General features: G+C 44.3%; 1 protein-coding gene across 1 annotated transcript in view; it reads left to right on the plus strand.

The window, feature by feature from the left end:
• The window catches only part of RFTN1 (raftlin, lipid raft linker 1), a 199,972-nt gene that overhangs the window by 112,482 nt on the left and 65,308 nt on the right, over window positions 1-22,182 (plus strand). The window lies entirely within an intron of this gene.

Raw genomic sequence — 22,182 nt, forward strand, 5'->3', positions numbered from 1 at the left:
AGCATCTTTAAAAGCTGAAAGGTACTGATAGAGAAGGAAAAGTTAATGGAAGTTAGAGATGATAAAAAGCAGAGGCAGGTCCAGGGTGGGGTGATCGGCACACGTGGGATGGGCCACCCTCTCCCTTGAGGCCGGGGTAGGAGGCAGGAGGGCCTCCCAGGCTTAGACGCTCACAGTGGCGGGAACAATGCAGGAGCTGCTGCCTGGAGGCCTGTTTGCTTCTAAAGTTCCTTTTCTGCTCTTTTCACTGGCCTGCGAGCTCCCTGTTCTGTCCTGGGAGGTTAGCTGAAGTTAATTTGATCCTGAGGGGAGGGAGGGCGGTGTGTGCTTGTCTTGATCACTCCCCCCAAAACGAGACAAAACTCTTACGCTTCACTTTTTGCCCTGTGCGTGAACCCAAGATCCAGTACCAGTGGCCAGGGTTCACCCATGTTTCTGTGACCAGACCTTTGAGGTGGTGTCTGGGGAGGCCTTAGCCAGTCCAGGTACCGTCCCTGGACACAGGAGGCTTACAGCCCAGCTGAGAGCAGGTAGTCACAGGGTGGAGGTCTCATCACAAAGGGTATGTGCTCTGGAGTAGAACACGGTGAGGGGCCCTGACCCAGGCAGGCGGTGGGAGGAGAGGGTGGTCCACTAAGAAGTGGGGTTTGCCCTGAGATCTGAGGGGTAAACAGGTGAGAGAGAGTGGAGGTAGTGGGGAGTGGAAGGACTTGGAGAAAGGCCAGGAGGTGGGGAGAAGCATGTTTGGTCAGAGGAACAGGACGGAGGCCGTTTTGACTTGACCGCAGAGATTGGAGGGTGAGGCTGGAGAGTCAGGACTCACGTGTGCAGGGCCCACAGGCCAGCTGCAGGATTGGGGTTTTTCTCCCAGACGCAGTGGAAAACCACTGGGTGGGGGGCGGCTTTTAGGAGGAGCTAGAGAATGATACCAGATTTACATTTTGGAAAGATCAGAATGGCTGCGGGGTAGAGACTGGATGGGGGGCAGGGGTGGATGCGGTTAGGATCCTGTTGGAGTGTCTCTTTGTAGATGGTTAGGTTGTAGCTTGGCTTACAGTCAGAACAGCGTCATGGTGGAGATGTGGATGGATTTGAGGACTGCGGAGCCAGGGAGATCACCAGGGCTGTTTACGGATCGAATAACGGCATGGTAGGGAGGGAGGGACCAGGCTGGTTTGGCCTGTGCAGCTGAAGGAATGGAGGCCTCTGCTGAGATAAGAAAGCCTGTGGGACAGGCCATGGTTTCTGTGGTCCAGGAGCTCAGGGCAGTGGTCTGGGCTGGAGATACCGGCTGGCAGATGGTGAATGATGCCGTGGCTATGATGAAATCACTTAGGAAGGAAGGGAGGGTGTGAAGGAAGAGGGCCTCCATCGGAACCCGGGGTAACTCCAGCATTCACTGCTGGGCAGAGAAAAGAGGCAGAAAGTGAGTGGCTAGAGAGGTCCGGGGAAACTCGGGGAGGGCGGGTGATGGGGGCTGAGGGTGCCTCATCAGGGGAGGGCTTGTCAACACTGTCGGTGCTTCTAAGACTAAAAATCAGAAATAGCCATTGGTGGGATGGCCATGAGGTCATTGGTGATCTCCATGGAAGCTATTGCTGTGGCCCCTCCCCTCCCGGTACATACTTTACAAGGCCTGATCCAAAAAGTCTTTGGGTTATAATTAAAAACCACTGCCCTATACCCTGTAGAACTCACGTGTGTTCCTGTGTTATTCCCAGGATGGTTCTGAGATTTTTGTTTTGTTTGCTTGTTTTACTTTTAAATTTAAGATGTTCTTTCTTTCTTTCCATGGGCTTGCTGAATTATCTTCATTGTTCTCCTTAATGTAAATTTTTATTAAGGAACTGAATTTTAATATCTGACTTGAGGATTAGAACTTGACCATGTAAAGCATTGCGATTTTATGTAATTTTTAGCATTTGGAGCACATGTCACATAAAATAAAATAACAGAACTTGTAGTTAACTCACTGAATTTTAATATCTGACTTGAGGATTAGAACTTGACCATGTAAAGCATTGCGATTTTATGTAATTTTTAGCATTTGGAGCACATGTCACATAAAATAAAATAACAGAACTTGTAGTTAACTCAGGGGAAAAATCAACTTGGGATTTCTAAAAGTGGCATTTAGATGCGCACAGAACAGGGTGGCCTGTTGCTGAGTCTGTGGGCAGCCTGTGCCCGCCAGCCTGCCTTCCTTTGTGGTCTCTGCAGAGAAATTGCCCCAAATCCAAGGAATCAGAAACTCTTCTGCAGGCTGGTGGAGAAGACAAAACACTGGAAGGGAAACAGAAAGTAAACCGGAGCGAGGTGGCAGGTCTGTGCCCAAGAACACTTTGTCCTAGAGAGAAATTAGGCCTGGGCATCAGGCTGTCCTCTCAGGATGCCTCTTGGGTTGCTTTTGGCACCTTGGGAAGGCTACTCTCTCCTCCATCCCCACTTGTTGGTGGGAGGTTGGAGGTGCCAGGGCTCACGTGACTTCACCTGAGGCCAGGTGTTTGGGTGGGCTGTAGGCCAGCCTGGGAGCTCCTGTAGGTGAGGGACAGATGTCTGCTTCTCCAGGACAGCACTGTGGCCTGGGGGCACCTGAGATGTACTTGGCTTTCATAGCTGCGGAAATAGGCCCCAGAGGGAGTCTGCGACGGACAAGGTGGGATAACCAGCAGGTTGTGGCTCCCGTTGCCTCTGAACCGTGCTTACAGCAGACAGTTGTGTTCCTTTTGGGCTGAGGGTGAAGCCAAAAGGGCTGAAGATCTGAGTGATTTCCTGCTAAGCCAGCACTTCTTGATGTGTGCTCTTCCTGCAATGTTCCTTGGAAAGAGAGGTTCTGGGGACTTGGTTAAGAAACCGCCCTCCAGTGCAGGGGACACAGGTTCAATCCCTGGTCTGGGAAGGTCCCACATGCCGTGGAGCAACTAAGCCCGTGTGCCACAACTACTGAGCCTGCGCTCTAGAGCCCGCGAGCCACAACTACTGAGCCCACGTGCCACAACTACTGAAGCCCGTGCGCCTAGAGCCCATGCTCCGCAACAAGAGAAGCCACTGCAATGAGAAGCCCGTGCACTGCAACAAAGAGTAGCTGCCGCTCGCCACAACTAGAGAAAGCATGCGTGTAGCAATGAAGATGCAATGCAGCCATAAATAAATAAATAAACAAACAAATAAACAAACAAACAAATAAATAAAAATAGGTTCTGCAGTCCAGAATGTTTGGGAAACAGGCAGGGTGCAAGCTCTCTTGAGGGTCATGATGGTCCTTAGAAGAGTCAAGGCTCTGACAAGGTCTGCAGTAAGAAACCTGCTTAGTTAGCTTAACTCAGTGTTTCTCAAAGGTCATTTAAGAACTTTCCCCTTGTCTCTTCTCCTCCCCAAACACCTGTTTGTATCGTGGAGCATACTGGGGAAAATGCACCAAGTCAACGAGGAACTCATGGAACACTTACAAACCATGGACAATCACAGGTGGTCAGCAGGTGGCAGGGGCCGTCTTCTCTCTTTTTACAGTGGGTCCCTAATACTGATTGTCTCCCCACCACACAGAACTGCCATAAGCCCATATGAGTGGAGTACTTGATTGTATTTTCTTGGTTCCACTCAAGTCTTTCGGTCCAGACTCTTGGTGTAGCCGTGTTTCCTAATCCTCACCCAGACCTCCAATGGAGGGCGATTTGAAGCAGGGCAATTAAAACTCCCTCCTCGCTTTTGTCACCCCAGAAAGATACGTGCTTGGCGCCTCTGTCATCCCTCTGCTCCTTTAATAACAGACATAGCAATCTCCTAACACATCGTCAGCAAAAACTAGGTCCTTGGGTCTGGTGACAGCTGTGGAATCGTCGATAGCGTTTGCTCTGCTGTCTGGGTCAGTTCCAGCTTATCTGACCTCGGTCTCTTGGACTTTTTCTCCCCTTTTCGACTTTTCCCCACTCCCCCACCCAGGCCCTGGACTTCTACCATAGTTGTTAATCAGATCTTCAAATATATTGGCTTTTCCAGCTTTGATTCTCATTCTTTTATCTCTTCCCTTTGGTCCCTGATCAAAAGTGGCGTTTTCAAACTATTATATATAGAATGGATACACAACAAGGTCCTACTGTAGAGCATAGGGAACTATGTTCAGTATCTTGTGATAAACCATAATGGAAAAGAACATAAAAAGAATGTATATGTGTATATAACTGAATCACTCTGCTATACAGCAGAAATTAGCACAACATTGTAAATCAACTATCCTTCAATAAACTCTTTTAAAAAGTGGCATTTTATTCCTTAGTTGCGCTGTCCAATAAAAATATAATTTGAGCCCCTGTGTCATTTCAAATTCTCTAGTAGCCCTGTTAAAAAAATAAAAACAAAGGTGAAATTAATTTTAGTAATGTATTTCATTTCACCCGATGGATCCAAAATATTATGTTTTCAATGTGTAATGAGATATTTTATTTTATTTTTTTACCAACGAAATCTTGGAAATGCGGTATATATTTTATACTTGTATCACATCTCGATTTGGATGCTAAATTTTCAGTAAAGTGAAGTGGCCTACAAAATAAAGTTGTGTTTAACAGAAAAAGTTTATGCAGCCTCGGTTTTTAAATTTAGTTTAAATTCATTAAAATTCAATGCAATTAAGAATTCAGCTCCTTAGTCGCACCACCCACATTGCCCATGCTTGATGGCCATCTGTGGCTGGTGGCTACTGTCTGAGACAGCATAGTTCTGCAGGATTCATTTATTTAAACAATTTTCAGTTCTCTGTGTTTTCTAAATTGACACAAAATATTTGTGACTATGAGTCTTGTCAGCCACAAGAAGCGTTTATTAGACAACTGAAGAAAATTTTCCTCATGGAAAGATCCAAAAAATACGTTGGGGTCAACTGTACTATATAACCTTTGAGGAATATATTTGAAATAATTACATTTCCTTTTAGAATATTAATTATTAATTTAGTTCTTCATGCATATTTTAAATTATCTAAAAACACATAAATTTGGAAATAGTGCTTTCCCCGCCCCATGTTTACGTTTCGTGAAACAATTTTGTTCCAACCCTTTTCATGCATCTTTGCCCTCAGGATCTGTCATCACCAGAGGGACTTCTGGGAGCTTCTAACACAGGTTTCAAGCTCATCGTGTTTACTTTCATCCAGATTGTGTGGAATTCGGCACTTTTAAAATTCACGGATGATGCTATCACTGGAAACTCTATCCTGTCCTAAGTGCCCATTCATTTAACAGTAGGATAGTTGTTTTTTCTTATCCAGCTCATACGTGAATGAGAAATCACCATAATGCAACCACTTACTCTGCATAGCTCTTTTAAAAGTCTGTTTATTGGGCTTCCCTGGTGGCGCAGTGGTTGAGAATCTGCCTGCCAATGCAGGGGACACGGGTTCGAGCCCTGGTCTGGGAAGATCCCACATGCCACGGAGCAACTGGGCCCGTGAGCCACAATTACTGAGCCTGCGCGTCTGGAGCCTGTGCTCCGCAACAAGGGAGGCCGCAAGAATGAGAGGCCCGCGCACCGCGATGAAGAGTGGCCCCCACTTGCCGCAACTAGAGAAAGCCCTCGCACAGAAACGAAGACCCAACACAGCCATAAAAAAAAAAAAAAAAGTCTCTTTATTAAAAATAACATAAATACAGGAGAGTGCATAAATCGTTAAGTGTACCGCTCAGTGAGTTTGCACAAAATGTACTCACCTGGGTAACCAGCACCCGGGTCAAGAAACAGAACAGCTCAGGGAACCTCCAATGGCCACTGCCATCACCCCCCCCTCCTTCTCCTCCCCAAAGGTAGCCTCCATCTAGCTTCTAACACCAAAGGTTAGCTTAGCCGGGTTTTGAACTTTATATGAGTGTAACCTTTATAAATGGCGTCTTTTGCTGTCTGTGACATTCATCCACGTCCCAGTAGTTCATTTGCATTCGTGTGTAGAATTCCTTGCATTGTTTTGAAAAGCGATCTTTAAGAAGCATGCTTACTACAGCTCCCCCCAAATTTTGTTTCATGCTATAGGAATTATTTTAAGCTTTTGTTGAATGTATTTACCTCCTTTTAAAAAATCTAATCCATCAGATGACTTCAGTAAACGTCCCAAATCAGCTTTGACTAGTGTGCTTTCCCCAGTCAGTATTTGTTGTTCAAAATAAAGTGACAGAGAGTCCTTGTCTTGTGAGAGACTTTACAAAAGTCTGTAAATGTGTGAACTAATTCCCTCTTTACTGAGAAATAACATTTGGGGGGTAAAACCCAGGGGATATCCAGGTTACATCCTGGAGATGCAGCATGTGATTATGTATGGACTGTGTATTTCCCCTTTCACCTCACTGTGAATCGGGTCACCAAGTTGTGGTTATTGAATTCGGTCTAACTCTTGACAGGGGACATCATTTTTATGAACCTTCTTCCCCCCGAGATACCTGCGTGGCCACTCCCTCCCTTCCTTCAAACCTTCGCTTGAGTTCACTTTCTCAGCACCCTGCCCATCATTTTATTTATTTATTATTGAAGTATAGTTGATTTACAGTATTGTGCTCGTTTCAGGTGTACAACAAAGTGATTCAGTTATATATATATATATATATATATATGTATATATATATATATATATATGTAGATATATATATATATATATATATATATATATATGTAGATATATATATATATTGTTTTTCAGATTCTTTTCCCATATAGGGTATTATAAAATATTGAGTGTAGTTCCCTGTGCTATTCAGTAGGTCCTTGTTGGTTATCTATTTTATACATAGCAGTGTGTATCTGTTTAAAGAGCACCTTAGAGAATTCCCTGGTGGTCCAGCGGTTAGGACTCAGTGCTTTCACTGCCGGAGCCCGGGTTCGATCCCTGGTCAGGGAACTAAGATCCCGAAAGCCAGTGGTGCCATCAAAAAAAAAAAAAAAAGAGCACCTTAGCCCCTGCCCCTCCCCATCCTAGTGATTCCCTTCACTCTATCTCTCTTGGATCTGTACCTCTTTTGCCTCTGAAGATACTTTACTATTTTTACTTAATTATTATGTTTATTATTTCCCATCTCTTTTTTACCATGGCAGGAAGAGCGGGGGTCATATAGTACAGGGGTCCCCAACCCCCCGGGGCAGCGGCCGGTTAGGAACCGGGCCGAACAGCAGGAAGTGAGCGCCAGGGCGAGTGAGCGAAGACTCATCTGCCGCTCCCCATCGCCCCCCATCGCTCGCATTACCGCCTGAGCCATCCCTCCCCCCGCCCCCGCCATGAAACCGGCCCCTGGTGCCAGAAAGGTTGGGGACCGCTGATATAGTAGATGCGCAATGAATATTTATGGAATGACAGAGCGAGACCCCGTGGATTCCCGAGGCTTGAAAGGTGTCAGAACTGTACAGGGATAGAGGCTTTTCGAGGTGAGGCAGGGGACACCAAGGTGATGGACACTCACGTGTTTTCTCCTTCCTGTCACTTGTGGTCGCTTTTGTCTGTGCTTGGGGGTGGTTGAAACTTGTTGAGTCAGCCCTCCCTGGAAGTGACTTGGGAGGGTTATAATGTCACCCAGTTCCCCTTCATTCTTCCCACCAGACGTGTTTACAAATATGGAATTTGCTGTTCTCACCAGGGAAGTTTCCAAAGTGGCATGTATGGCATGCAAAAAATATATATCTTTTATGGGAGGGGAACATGTTGTGAGTGCTAATTATGTGCTGTCAGTGAACACACGTGGTAGCTGACGGGTTTACAGCCCGGTTGAACTTTCCCATCTGGGTTGTTTGGAGGTGCTGAGAATCCCTGCTCAGTGAGACCTCCTGTCTGCCCATTTTTCTGGGATCCAGCACGGATAACGAGTGTGGGAATTTGGCCTAACCTCTTGGCATGTGGAGGGTGGAGTGTCTCGTCTGAGAGATGGAGTTTATCCTGGCGGGCGGCTCTTTCCCCCGAACTGGAAGGTTTCAATTTTATTGCTGGAGATTACGTGGAATCTTTTCGGAGGGTTTTGAGAGCCGGTGTGACAGGGTTACAACCCATGTAAGGTTTTCCCCTCTTCTGCTTTTGGGAGAATTCCCATTCAAAGAGCCGGATCCCATTAGGACCAGTCAGCGGTGTTGAGGATGGCTTGGGGAGGGGGTAGGGAGGGGCTGCATACCAAGTACTCAATTCCTGAAACCAACTTGCAGCTTCCAGGAGAAATCTGGAACTTTAAAAGCCCAGTTCCAGAATTGTCTCCTGATTCCACTAAAGGAAACCTACTGCTTAACGAATCATGGGCCGGCATTTAGGAGGGACACATCATTTTCTCAAATTCTTGGTTCTCTTATCTGTCAAATGAGTTTTTGCACATCAGTCATCTTGAATATTCTGTGATTGTGTGGTCAGCCTGACTTTTAAATTATTTCTCCCTCATTATCAAAAAAAATTTATTGATTAATTCTGGTTTTTAATGGTGGCGTGCTGAATTTCAGTGCCACATGCCCTCATTTTGTGAATCTTGCTGGGCACATCTTAGTATTCCCTGTGCCCTTCATCTAGTAAATCAATGTTTGTTGACTGACAATGATTTTTGTCTTCCCCCTTAACTAATAACTGTGATTGGAGTACAGTACAAGAGCCATTATTTTCTTTTTTTAAAGCTAGAAGTAAATATTGCCTTTTAACACTCCAATGGAAAAAAAAATCTGTTGTAAGGAAAAATCTAAATGATTCACTTATGACTTCTTAAGTGTTTAAAAGACTGAAAAATAAGATAAGATGACCATTTTGTGAGTGGTACTGTAATCTGTAGAAGTATGTTTGGACAAATGGCCCACATATTCTAATAACTATTATAAACCTAGCCTAAGCAATAAGAGAAAATAGGCTAAACCAAGGTTTCCCATCTAATTAATTACTTCCCAGTCTATGTCTCCATTCTGTTAGCCTTATAGCAGCAATCCTAGGTACTGAAAAGGTCGCTGTGGAGGACGGCTAGTAGGAATGTTATTGTTTGGGATAGCAGGGATGTTATTGGTGGGGTAGTAGAGAGCTTGCTTTCTTCCAGCTTTATCGAGGTATAATTGACAAATAACATTGCGTAAGTTTAAGGTGTACAACGTGATGATTTGAGATATTGTTAAATGACTACCACGTTAATCCAAAGTTACCATTTCCCATGTGTGCTGAAAATATTAACATCTACTCCCTTAGCAAATTTCAATTATACAACACATACAGTATTGTTAACTACAGTCATCATGGTGTCCATTACGTCCTCAGAATGTGTTCATCTTATAACTGGAAGTTCGTACCCTTTGACCAACATGTCCCCATTTCCCCTACCCCCCTAGCTCCTGGTAACCACCATTCTACTCTACATTTCTCTGAGTTTGACGTTTTTAGATTCTACATATGAGTGATATCATCCAGTATTTGCCTTTCTTTGTCTGACTTATTTCACTTAGCACGATGCCTTCCAGGTCCATCCATGTTGTTGCAAATGGCAGGATCGTCTTCTTTTTCATGGTTGAATAATGTTCCATTTTACACACACACCACCTTTCCTTTAAGTAGGGACGTTATCGTTGGCAGTGATGGATAGTAAGGATGTTATTGGTGGGGTGATAAGGATGTTATTGAGCGCAATATACCTGAAGAGATGGAAAAACTTTAAAAGAAAGTGTTCAAATATATTCTTGGTAGAAATAAATTTAGCTTTTGATGGAACTCTTCATCGTTCAGTTGGGGTGGAAACTTTATTTCAAAGACTTCCCATTTTGAATGAGAGATGCAGTTGCCACTCTGACCTCTGAGACACTCCCCAGAGGGCAAGGGAAGATTCTCTTTATGACACCTTAAGAATACAGATGGATTTTTTCCCGAAGCCTCAAGCACAGGGTTTCTCGGTGACTTTTTCTGAGTCTGATGGTGCCTGGGAATGTGGGCATCGTCCTGTGGCGTTCCTAAATAGTAAGACATCATCACTAATTCATGTGCTGCGCGTTTGTAACACGTGATAAACAAGAACCGAGCCTCCATGTACCTACAGTTTTGCTCAGCCAATTAATAATGTAAGGCACGCTGCAGGGGCTGTGCTTACCTCCAGGGGCCCGCCTGTGCCACCAGTTCAGATACATCATCACAAACTGAGAGGCTAATTACAAATTACTCTTACCTCTTTATTAAAGCAGGTCCCTAGAGGCCCACTCCTTGGAAGGGTTCGTGTTATCCTTGTTTACATTTCCGCATGTTTGAGAGTGCTCCTAACAGCATCCTTTATAAAGACTGTGGATTTTACTTTAAGAAAGTACTGCAGTCTGGTATCTTCCCATAGGTATGAATTAGGGAGGATTACCGTATTTTAAGAGAATGTCTATTGCTGTGTAACAAACCACCCCAAAACATAGTGGTTTACAGTGACACCATTCATTGATTTTGCTCACAAATGTGCAACTTGGGCAGGACTTGGCAAGGCAGCTAATCTTTGCTCCACATGGTATCCTCTGGTCAGTGGCTGGGGAAGCCACTTTCAAGATGGTGCACCCACACCGCTGGCGAGTAGTTGCTGGCTACAGGCCTCTCCACAGACTGCTTGGGCTTCCTCAAAACATATGGCTGGGTTCTTCCCCCAAAACAAGGTGGAAATTCGTGGAAATTTTATGACCAGGCCTCAAAAGTTGCATAGTCTCCTTTTCACTTTACTCATTGGTCAAGGGCCATACTGGTCCAAGGTCCAAGGAGACACATATAGATTCCACCTCTTGTCGGGGGAGTGACAAGGTTCCAGCCTGTCATGTGGGATGAGAGATATCTTTGGAAAATACAACCTGCCACAGACATGAATTCAGACATGCTATGTTCATTTACTAGGGGAGAACTTTGAGACCATTCGGGGCTCATATGGAATACAGAAAAAATAAAAATGAAGGCAAGAAGTGGAAATAAGGAGTTGAGTATTGAATATAAGGGTTATTGGGCATTGGAAATCATCTTTAAGTGTAATTCTCAACAGTTGTAAATGGAAAGTCCTCTCCCCCCAAAAACAACCACCCTATTTGTTACGCAAAGAGATCACATATCTTCATGAGATCTGAAACTCTCAGATCATTTTCATCTTCTAGAAAAACCATCCCAGGGTTCTCCAGGGTATTTACAAAAAGAACAATAAAACATTCATTTCTTCAGCACACTGTAATGGAAACCATCCCCAAGTACTTAGTTTCACTGCTTTGTTTACTGTGAGGGTTTCAAATGCCATTAGGACTGTGTTATATTTTTGCTGGTCTGGAGTCATGGGGACAGAAAAGGGTCTTTTTTTAACTAAGGGTTAAAACTAGGACAGCATTGGTCCAACAGCGCCAGCCCAACATTTTGTTAAAGTGCCTTTCGTTAATGTTCTGGAGGCCTATGTAAATCAGGCAGTGGTGGGGAAAAAAAAAAGTCATGAATTCTGGATGTTAAAGCAGCAATGTGGTGTGAAGGGAAACATCTGCTCTTGGTTAAACTTCTTGAAACTCAGGTTCTTTTGCCTCAGTCACTTAACTGTGGTGCTGAGATTTGAGTTCCATGAAGACTCTCAAACACGTTTTCCAGAACATTCCCAGGAGTCTTAATAAGCCCTTGAGGTTCTTTGCCCCCAAGCTTATAATTCCAGGGTCACTGCTATTACCAAAGGATAAAATTGGGGCTGTCAGCATCTGCAGTTCCCGGATTCTAGATTCTAGCTGGTTCTTTTTCTCTTTTCTTTTCTTTTCTTTTTTCTTTTCTTTTCCTTCCCTTCCCTTCCCTCCCCTCCCCTCCCCTTCCCTCCCTTCCCCTCCCCTCCCTTCCCCTCCCCTCCCTTCTCCTCCCCTTTTCTTTTCTTTCTTTTCTTTTCTTTTTCTTTTCTTTTCTTTTCTTTTCTTTTCTTTTCTTTTCTTTTCTTTTCCTTTTCTTTTCTTTTCTTTTCTTTTCTTTTCTTTTCTTTTCTTTTCTTTTCTTTTCTTTTCTTTTCTTTTCTTTCTTTTCTGGAAATGCACTGTCTTAGGCAGTGCCTTTTGAAAGAAGGCCCAGTGGAATGCCCAGTTATGAGGCATTTTTTTACTGTGATGACAAGTACTGATATTAACGAATTGTTTGTCTCTGCATATTTTCCTTCTCCTGAGGGGAAGATTGACCTGGTTTGTTAGGAGATGAACTGGAAACCCAAGGACTGCCAATAAGTTTAAGTGTTGCTTTCTGGAGATGTAGCCCGGTACCTGCAGCCTCAGTTTTCTTCACTGTTGAAAATGATGCAAGTAGCGAACAATGTGCACATTTTCACAATCTCAGATGAGTGTATTTGTAAAACATTATTGGCCCCAGATGGATATTTCCTGAAATTGTAGACTCATAGAAGTTTCCATTTAGAAGTAACCTCAGATTCTGCAAATTTGATCTCCTGACTGTTCATTCCTTGCATAAACATTTACTGAGTACTTACCAGGGACCAGGAACTGTTTCAGACGCTGGGGACAAAGTGGGGGACAAAACAGACAACACTCCTGCCCTCACGGAGCTCTCATTCAACTGGGAAAGACAGACAATAGTTAAAAAATGTGGAAATAAGTGATACAATGAAAGTTAAACAAAGAGATGCGCTGAAGAGTGACCGGGTGACCATTTTTTAGGCTGGGATGTCAGTGAAGGCCATATGGGAAGAGGGTACCCTGGTGACAAGGAGAAACCAGTCGTGGGGAGGGGAGGGAAACAGCCTCCCAAGCAGAGGAAGCTGCAGATGCTGAGGCCTCGGATGGGAACGGACTTGGAGTGTAAAATAGCGAAGGTGGAGGAAGTGAAGGAGGCGTGGGGTAGGCCCCACGGGGAAAGACAGGACAGGAGAGCTGCCAGAGGGGGCGGAAGGACTGCAGGACAGCAGAGTCCACTGCCGGTCTAGGTGGAAGACCCTGAGCTGTTCTTTTTGTGACCGTGAGTGGACTAGAGAGACTTGACCTTTGTGGGAGGGGCCAGCCAGAGAAAGCCAAGGATGTAAGGGCAGGAGGGATGGATGGCGGAGGAAGCGGGTCCCATGCTGGACAGGGAGGGGTGAGGAGAGCTGTCACCCGTGTGTTTGGTACTTTTTGAAAGCAGCTTTCTGGGTCCTCACTGCTGGTCGCGTGTAACGAAGTGACCCTGTGTCTGGGTAAGCTTGGACAGTTCTAGCTCATGCCTGTCGTCACAGACTAATTGTTAATAGCTTCACCTTTTGCTTTCAAAAGTGTCAAACTGTTTAAAGTTTGCACGATAGTTTACCAATGGTTCAACACACCGGAGGCTCGTGGTGTATCACCTTTTAGTCCTGGACTGCCGTGTCTACTTTGGGTCTCCCGTCTACCTCGCCCATCCTTCCCCATGGCAAGTGTAAGCTCTTCTGGCCTCTCCCACGAGCCCTGCAGTGACTCCCGGGTCCCCAGCCACTCTCTTTGCCTCCCTCCTTTTACCCTCCTCCCCCATCCATACCACATCCTGTGGAAAGATTAATTTTGCTTGGGAAAGGCCTGATTATGTCACTGCTGCCAGAAACCGTGATGGCATCTCTTTGCTTCCAGAAAAGAAGTCCAGACTCTAAAGATTCAGCACTCTCCAAGATCAAGCCCTGGTATTTCACAGTATAGCTTAGAGTGTAGGACATGCTATAGTAAATACACGCTGTGTAACAGGTGGGAATATGGACTCTGAAGCCAGGCTGACTAGGTTTGAATCCCACCTGCCGTTTGCTAGCTGTGTGCCCTTGGACAAGCTGTGCAACCTCTCTGTGTCTCAGTTTTCTGATCTGCAACATGGGGATAAAAAAGAAAATCTACTGTTACTGTTACAAAAGGATGAAATGAGTTAATCCACGTAAAACCCTTAGAACAGCTTTTGGCACGTGGTAAGCTCTCGGTAGATGGAAACTGCTGTCATTATGGATTTTTGGTGCAGGACGTTTGTCCTTCTCTGCATAACTTAGGACACTTTCTTACCTCTTTGCCTTTGCTAGCCTTGTTCCTTCTTGGATTCTTTCCCCCAAACCATTCCGTATGCACATATTCTACCTGTGGGTCAGGTTATTTTACCAACCATGGATTTCAGCAGCCACAAAACTGACAAACCGTGAAGTCTGTTGCACATCCTTCGACTTTCCCATGCGACTCTGATGAAAGTCTCTTTAAATGCTTTGCTGACATAAGCTTTCGAGGTTGATTTCTCCATTTTCTTTGTGGGTGTGCACTGGCCTTAGCAGAAGCCTGGGGGCATCTTGTAGCCTTGGTGGGAGATGCAGATCCTTCTGAGGTCCTGTGACTTGAAGGTCCCTCAGTTTTCCTGCCTGGATGATGCCACGGTCTTTGCTTTTGCTCCAAAATCCTGGTCTGAGCACGTCCACGCAAAGTTCTGCTGATGGGCAGACATTGAGGGAGATTAGGGATTTGCAGGGATCATGCAAATCTGCCAGAGGTGACCCCCGTCTGCCCCAGCACATGACTCTCTGTTATGCCCTCATGATCTGGGTGCCTCTGCTCTGTGAAGGGGAAAGCTTGGGGGTTGAACACTGACTCCAGAAAATATTCCTAAGAAATAGTCTTCAATTCTACCTCAGTAAAGCTGAGAAAAGAAATCTTGAGCAGACCTGATGGAGATAAAGATAGCCCGAGAAAAGGAGAAGAATGCTGCATCTCTGCAGACAAAATAACCTAGAGCACTGACACAGGTTCCACTTTGACCAAAACATATCAACACTGTTGTGATCGGTATGGCCTTACTTGCTCAGTTTTGTTCAGCTTAAGTATCGGTTGCCTTATATTCTCTTCTTCACATTAGTACACGTGGGTACTGAACATATTTCAAATTTTATTTCCCATCAGATGATGTATCTACATGACAGATATTAAATATGTATTTTTTCTGCCCTGAAATTCCTTTTCTTCTGAAAGCTGCTTTGTTCCCACAATCCAGCTATGTGAATTCCATAGGAGCTACCCTAACAATGGCCAGAGCTGATTGGCCCAGAAGTGGACACCTGACCTAAGCTGAGCCAATCAGAGCCCTTCCCTGAGATCTTTTACTTGTGTGTAGCCAGGAAGTTTAGACATTCTATCTCCAGTGGCTAAGCTATGAGCAGAAAAACTCAGAAGTTGGCAATGGCCATAGTTTCTGCCACATGGAGAAAATTGGTCCTGGAAGAGAAAGAAGAATGATGCTAACAAATAAAGAAAAGTAGGGACAAAACCTGGAGCAATTTTCCTGACAGTGCTGGAGATGCTGGTCCCAGGTCTTCCTGAGCTCCTGCTCTGGCCCTACCCTGCTGGCGCTTGCTCTTTGAGACACCATTGGATTTCTCCCCACAGATAGGTCTCTCCTTGTTCACCTCTCTTTTGCATCTCTGATTTAGACTTTTGATGTTAGGTTGGGATCTTCTGGTGGGTTGGTTTTCACGGGGCTTTAAAAACTATTTGAAGATCTTTGAGGGAGCTTAACAGCACACCCCCTCTTAGTTCTACTGATTTCCCATGAACTACATTTTCAGTGAACAGTGAAATTATAGGCACAATCTAAGTGAAAGAACTGAATCAGTTAACACAGGTAAGGAAGGCCAGTAAAACTCCTTTTGTCGGGAATACCTTCCGTGAACCACCAAAGGATGGATTTGTTCTCTGCTCCTACACCAGTGTTGGATCCCATCTCTTCTTTTTGCTTTTAAGGGAGTTTACAGTTTTCCAAGTTCTTCCATCATTTCCCAAGCTTCCCACCAAATCACTCCTAATAGCAGAGGAGAATAAAATAGTACCTCTTCCTTCAACCTCAGCCTTGCCAGGGACTTAAGGGGGCAAGCAGTGGTCCCTGAGCATAGGCAGGTTGAGAAGGAGAGATCACATGGACTCTTCAGAGTCTCTGAGTTGCCCCTTGAGTTAGATCAACACGTATTAAACTCAAGAGGTCAGGGATAGTGCCTATTTGCCTCCCCAGCACCTAGTGCCCAGCACATGGTAAATATTGAGTAAGTAGTTAGTGAATGAATAAATGGGTATTATTATCCCCATTTTATAGATTAGGAAACTGAGGCTCAAATAAATCAACTGGGTTGACCAGTAACATAGCTAGTGAATAGCAGGGTTGAATCCAAAGATTTAGGTCTCAGACTCCTTGTCCAGGGCTCATTCTGAGACCTCTCAGTCACTGAAAGAAAAAACCACAACACCAGAGGTCTACCCGATCTTTCCTTGTGGCCTCATAACGGAGCTAAACACACAGCAGCACTTGGTCAAAGTTTCAATTCCTGAAGCGAAGTGTTAACACGTCAGAACTAAAGGCAGCTTCAGACTTGAGCTAAAACCCGTGTTATTTTTGAACCTCCATTTTCAGAAAGCTGGTACAAGAGTTTAGGCGACAGAAGATGAGAAGGGTTGTGTGTGTGTGATAAAATATTCACCGTAAAGACTCATGTGTAACCGTGCAACCCAGAACAGCATCTTTGCGCCTGTTCTTGACATACGGTACATGCCTCTGTTTGTAGGCTCCCTATGTACGTCATGGATCCCCAAAGACTTTAAAAAGCCAGCTGTCACGAAATGGTGGCCCGTGAGTTATGAGGAGGGTCACAGTGGGCATTGGTCTGGTCTAGGGTCCATTTGGGATGTTTGTGTGTGTGTCTTGGTCTTTACCCTATATTATATGCGTCTGCAGTCATTACTGAAAGCTCTGTTTCTATTGCTCAGTATTTCATATGGTTTATTGTGCCCCACAGCAGCACTGTCTATCCAGTAGAACTTTCTGTGACGATGGAAATGTTTCATATTTGCACCAAATGTTCTATATTTGCATCCAATACTGTAGTCACCAGCCACAGAGGCTATCGAATACTTGAAATGTGGCTGGTGTGACTGAGGAATTTAATTTTTAATTTTATTCGAATTAATTTAAGTTTAAATAGTCACACTTGGCTAGTGGCTACCATGTTGGATAGTACAGCTCCATATTTTTAAGAGGTCAGTAACTTTCTGATTCCTGGCACTAATTAGCTCATTAGTTATAGGGATTCCAGTAAGTTCATCCTAAAGTTAGAAACTGCTTATAACTTATAGAAATTAAATCTAACAGAGATTTAATTCTTTTACCTCAAAATATGGCGGGGTGGGCTTCCCTGGTGATGCAGTGGTTGAGAGTCTGCCTGCAAATGCAGGGGACACGGGTTCAAGCCCTGGTCCGGGAGGATCCCACATGCCGCAGAGCAACTGGGCCCATGGGCCACAACTACTGAGCCTGCACGTCTGGAGCTTGTGCTCCGCAACAGGAGAGGCCGCGACAGTGAGAGGCCCGGGCACCGGGATGAAGGGTGGCCCCCGCTCGCCACAACTAGGGGACGCCCTCGCACAGAGACGAGGACCCAACACAGCCAAAAATAAATAAATTAATTAATTTTTTAAAAAAATGGCAGGGAGATTTCATTCACCTGGGCAATGGTGACTGCTGTCCACCTTCTTGTACACTTCAGCTTCCCCCTGAGACCTTTAATCAACACCAGATTGAGTCCTTCTTTGTTCATGTTTGGAGCACATTTCTCTCCCTGCCTTTTGGGAGCTCTTAGCCATGCCTTCCTGTCACACCCAGTCCGGTTGGAATTTGGAGACCTCTAGCAGCCTGCCCTGTGCGGTCTTCTTCCCCTCACTCCCTTCACCTGCTTTTCTCCTGTATGACATTTCTCCAGAGAAACAACTTATAGGGTTATCTATCTGTCTATCTGTCTGTCTATATCATGAGACTGGAATTGAGATTGATTTATTTTAAGGAATTGGCTCATGTGATTGTGAGAGCTGGCCAGTCCCAAATCTGCAGGGCCACTTGGCAGGCTAGAGGTTCGGGTGAGAGTGATGTTGCAGCCTTGAGTCTGAAGGTTGAAAACTCAGGCAGATCGTCTGGAGGCAGACGATCCACATTATAGAGGGTGATTTGCTTTACTTAGAGTCAATGGACTGTAGATGTTAATCACATCTAAAAATATCTTTACAGCCATTTCTAGGCCAGTGTTGACAACTGGTCACCGTAGTTTATCCAGGTTGACACATAAAATGAACCATGACACCTTCTTCATTAGATTCAGACCAAATTGTCCTGGACTCCCTCTAACCCTTCACCTGTGCCATCTCATATGGCCTGTGGGTACTCCAGTTTCTACTGACCCGTCAGCAGGAGTCTTTTCTGCTCCCTTTCCTGTGTTACCTATGTCTTTCATTTTTCCCAAACTCAACCCATGTCCCATTTCTCCCTAACTGGTTTTACCCTAGTTGATAAATGTACTCTAAACAAATATGTGTATGAGACCAGACAAAGTATATATTTGCACTCAGACGCAGCAGCATGGTATTCATTTTGAAAGTAGAGTAACAGACAGTACGTCCTAGAGTATCAGGGACTATCCCAATGTCATGATGTTATCTTTAATCAAAATGATTCTTGAAATATATAACCAAAGATGACATCATTTGCCAATGCATTGAGCCTTTATAGAAATAAATTTTTAAAAAAGAAAAAATAAATCTTTTTCACATCATGATCTCTGGTTTTAGGTTGGGAAAATATAGTTACCATTGAATTTGTTCTTACTCATCATAGATCAGTTGAATGAAGTCTTGGGTCAGTTGAAAACGTTAATTTTTGATGCCTAAACCAGCAATTGTTACTCCTTTAAGTGTTAGGGGTGGTATGGTTTTTTAAATGCAACAGACATGAGAAAAAGGTGGATGAGGGTGTATTTCAGTTTAAACTCGTATCCGACTGGGCATCTTGGCACAGGTTGGATTGTGTAATGTGAAAGAGTGCTGTCCTGAAGGCGCACCAGTTTGCATTAAGACACTCAGAGTCAGATCTGGGCTTTGCCATGATCTAATCACAGATGTTAGAGAAACTCTTTGGGCATGCGTGTGACAGCCTGTGGGGAATTCCTTACCCAAAGTGGCTTGGATATTCAGGATTTGATCTTCTGTATGGATTTGATTCCACGATCTTAAAGACCTGGTGTAGCTTGAAGTCATGGTGGTGTCCAGCAGCTGATGAGCCCCTGAAAGTAAAGGGATCTGAGATGTCTGGAGAACGGGGTAGGGATTCCAGAAACATCGTGGGATAAATCTGGCAGGATGCGGTGAGCGGTTACTCAGGGTTACAGAAAGGGAGGAACTGAAGAAGATGCCTTTACTCCAGTTTGAGGGACAAGGTCCACAGTAGACCCATCAGCTGTGATCATTGGTCTTGTAGGTCTGAGCCCCAGAGGAAAGTCAGGACTGGAGAGTCCAAATTTGGGAATTATTAACATATGACTAGTGGCTAAGTTCAGGTGAGTAGAGGAGGTTCCCATGGGGAGTTTGGGGTGAGGAGAGCTGGTGGCCAGGGATGAACCCTGATGAACACCATCTAGTGCCCACCTTTCTGATGTGCGTGAGACTTGCTTAATGAAGGTTAGGAATGAACAAATGAATACATGAGTGAATGAGAAACAAACAGGATTCAGTTTGACAAACACAGTCACGGGACATTACGAAAAAGAGAAAAGAAAGTGCCCATTCTAGGATAAGGTAGAAAACCAAAGGCGTCAGGGCCCCTAGGGTCTAGCCAAATATTGATCTTAATAAAACCTAAATGCGGGTCTTCTAGTTAAAAAAGACTACTCACCCTTTCTGGTAAACAATTTGGCAGCCTGTACCAAGCCTTTGAAAAGCTGATATCCCTTGACCCATTAATTCCACTTCCAGGAATCCACCCCAAGGAAGTAAATAGAGCTGCAGACAAAGATTTGTGCATGAAGGTGTTTCATATTCTTGAGACACACTTTCCCTGGAAGGTTTGCAATGGGGAGGGGGGAGCATCTTTACCTTTTAACTTGAGCATCTTTTTAAAAGTTTTGATACTATGTAGTACTAGGTGCAGGATACCACATTTTCATTAATGTTTAAGATAAAAGATGAGCATTCAAAGAAATCTTGTGCTTTGCCCTCAGACCCTCACCCCTCACCTCCTCTGTCTCAAGAGTTACTATGGTGCGAAAGTTAGGGACCTGTTGCTATGGGGTGAAGTCAGAGCCTTTGTTGGCTTGGTATTCTGTGACATCGATGGTGTGGCCCTTGTAATTTCCAGTCCAGCCTCATTTCTGCGCACTCCTGGCTTCTCATGTCATGTTCCAGAAATGTTTCTAGAAATTTCTTCAATACTCAGGCTGTTGCACACCATCAAGCCTTAGCCCATGATGATCCGTCCATCTCTTTACCTGCACTGCCCTGTCCCTTTTTTCACCCATCTGGTGAACTCCTATTCATCCTTCAAAGCCTCCTGCAGATTGGGTCCCCAAATAGGATTTGTTTAGCACGATATTTTGGGGAAAAAATTGAATTTGAATGTTGTCGGTGAGTCATGCACATTCCAGCTCTGCCACACCCCTCACCTCTTCCAGTTGTATCGCAGTCTTACTCCATTTTGTTTATTGCAGCCCTGACCTTCTGTGAGAAACGTCTCAGTGCCCCCTTCAGGCAGAAATAATCTATACCTTTCTATACCTTTATATCCATTATTGCACTTAGCACCCTCTATGAGAAATTTCTGTAATATTTACTTTTTTCAATTATAAAGGTGCTATGCATGCTTATTAGATAAATTTTGAAAAATTACACACAAATATTATACAGCTGTCATAATACTGTGTCTAAGAAGTTTAGAATCTTGACTTTTTTATATAACATTATAATATAAGCATTATTGTGCCATGTTAGTATAATATTTTTAAAGTCTGTTTACAATAATTGGCTGAATCTTTTGAGAGTCAGGACTCCTATTTTGTATCCCCCAGAACCTAAGTGTGATGTTGGTTTGAGCCAGTATAGGGACTTAATAAATGTTTGTTGGAGTCTAGGGCTGAAAAATCAACTGGTCTCCATCCCTACCTTCTAGGAGCTCATTCTGGGAGAGGAGACACATATCCACTCAGTATGTAATGTATTCATTCATTCATTCAAAAGATACTTATTGATCACCTCCTATATGTCATACAAATTACTAGCACGTTGTGCTTCTCTCTTCTTGACCAGGAGTCTTTCCTTATTTCGTTTGGGACTCTGAAATCCATTGCATTTCTCTTTTTGCTTGTGCTGCCAGGAAGCTCAGAGCTATGCTTTGTACACATTACCTTCCCTCAACCTAAGGCTCTTTGGTATAATTATCTTCTCAGTCTTCTTTTAAAACTTTTGTGACCTGTGTGTTGTTTTAGAAGCTTTCCAAAACAATTTCTAAGAGTAGATAGATATCACAGATTAATGGGTAAAAAATGAATTTTCAGGATGGAAAGGATGACTTTAAGATTTTTTTTAAAGTTTTGAAGCATGAATTGAGCATTTGTGGGCATTTGTGTGGGCACATACATATCCAAGAACTTGATGCTTTGACATGTATCCACTTGACCTTGTACTTAAGAGAATGAACTTGGGCCCAAGCCAGACCTGGCTTTGAACCTGGCTACCCACAGCTTGCTTTATGACTTTATTGTCTCTGGGCCTTAGTGTCCTCATCTGAAATGAAGATCATGATACCATGCAGGGTCATTCAAGGGTTAAGCAAAACAATTTACATAAAACGCACAGTGTAGGGCTTGACACACAGTAGGTCTGTGATAGATGGCAATTAATACTGTTGTTATCATTACATCTAGCACAGGCTAGACTTTATAGAAAGACTGGGCTGTACATTCGTGTAGCTGCTCCAGGCCATTCTCTAGAATGGCCAGTGTTGAACTAAAATGACCTCTTGCTTTAAGTTAGGGTGGGTCATCCGGGGAGGGCTGCCAAGGCTTGCTTCTCCTTTAGAGAGTAGCTCCGTGCTGGTATTTCTTACTAATTCTCAAATGACAGGAGATGATCACTGCAGAAGCCTCGAGATTTTCTGAGGTCATCCACTTGTGGGTTGGTGACTAAGACTCACAGAGCTCTGAGGTCTCCACCTCCTGATTTATTTGTAAAGTGACTTGAGCATTCTTGCCCAGAAAGTCCCCTAAAGCCCATCTTCTGGTTTGGCCAGCTCTTGCCTGATTTTATTCAGCTATTACTTTCAGTTTGTTTTTCACTTATGACTATTACATTCAATTGCCTGGGGTATTTTTTAGGGAGGGGAGCCTTCACCGGGCACAGAACTCAGTGTGGCCATCCGTCCCCCATCTTGAGGCTCAGGAGGTGAGAAGGTGCCACCTGTGACCT

Source organism: Eschrichtius robustus, chromosome 6 (genome assembly GCF_028021215.1).
Source record: "Eschrichtius robustus isolate mEscRob2 chromosome 6, mEscRob2.pri, whole genome shotgun sequence".
Classification (NCBI taxonomy): Eukaryota; Metazoa; Chordata; class Mammalia; order Artiodactyla; family Eschrichtiidae; genus Eschrichtius; species Eschrichtius robustus.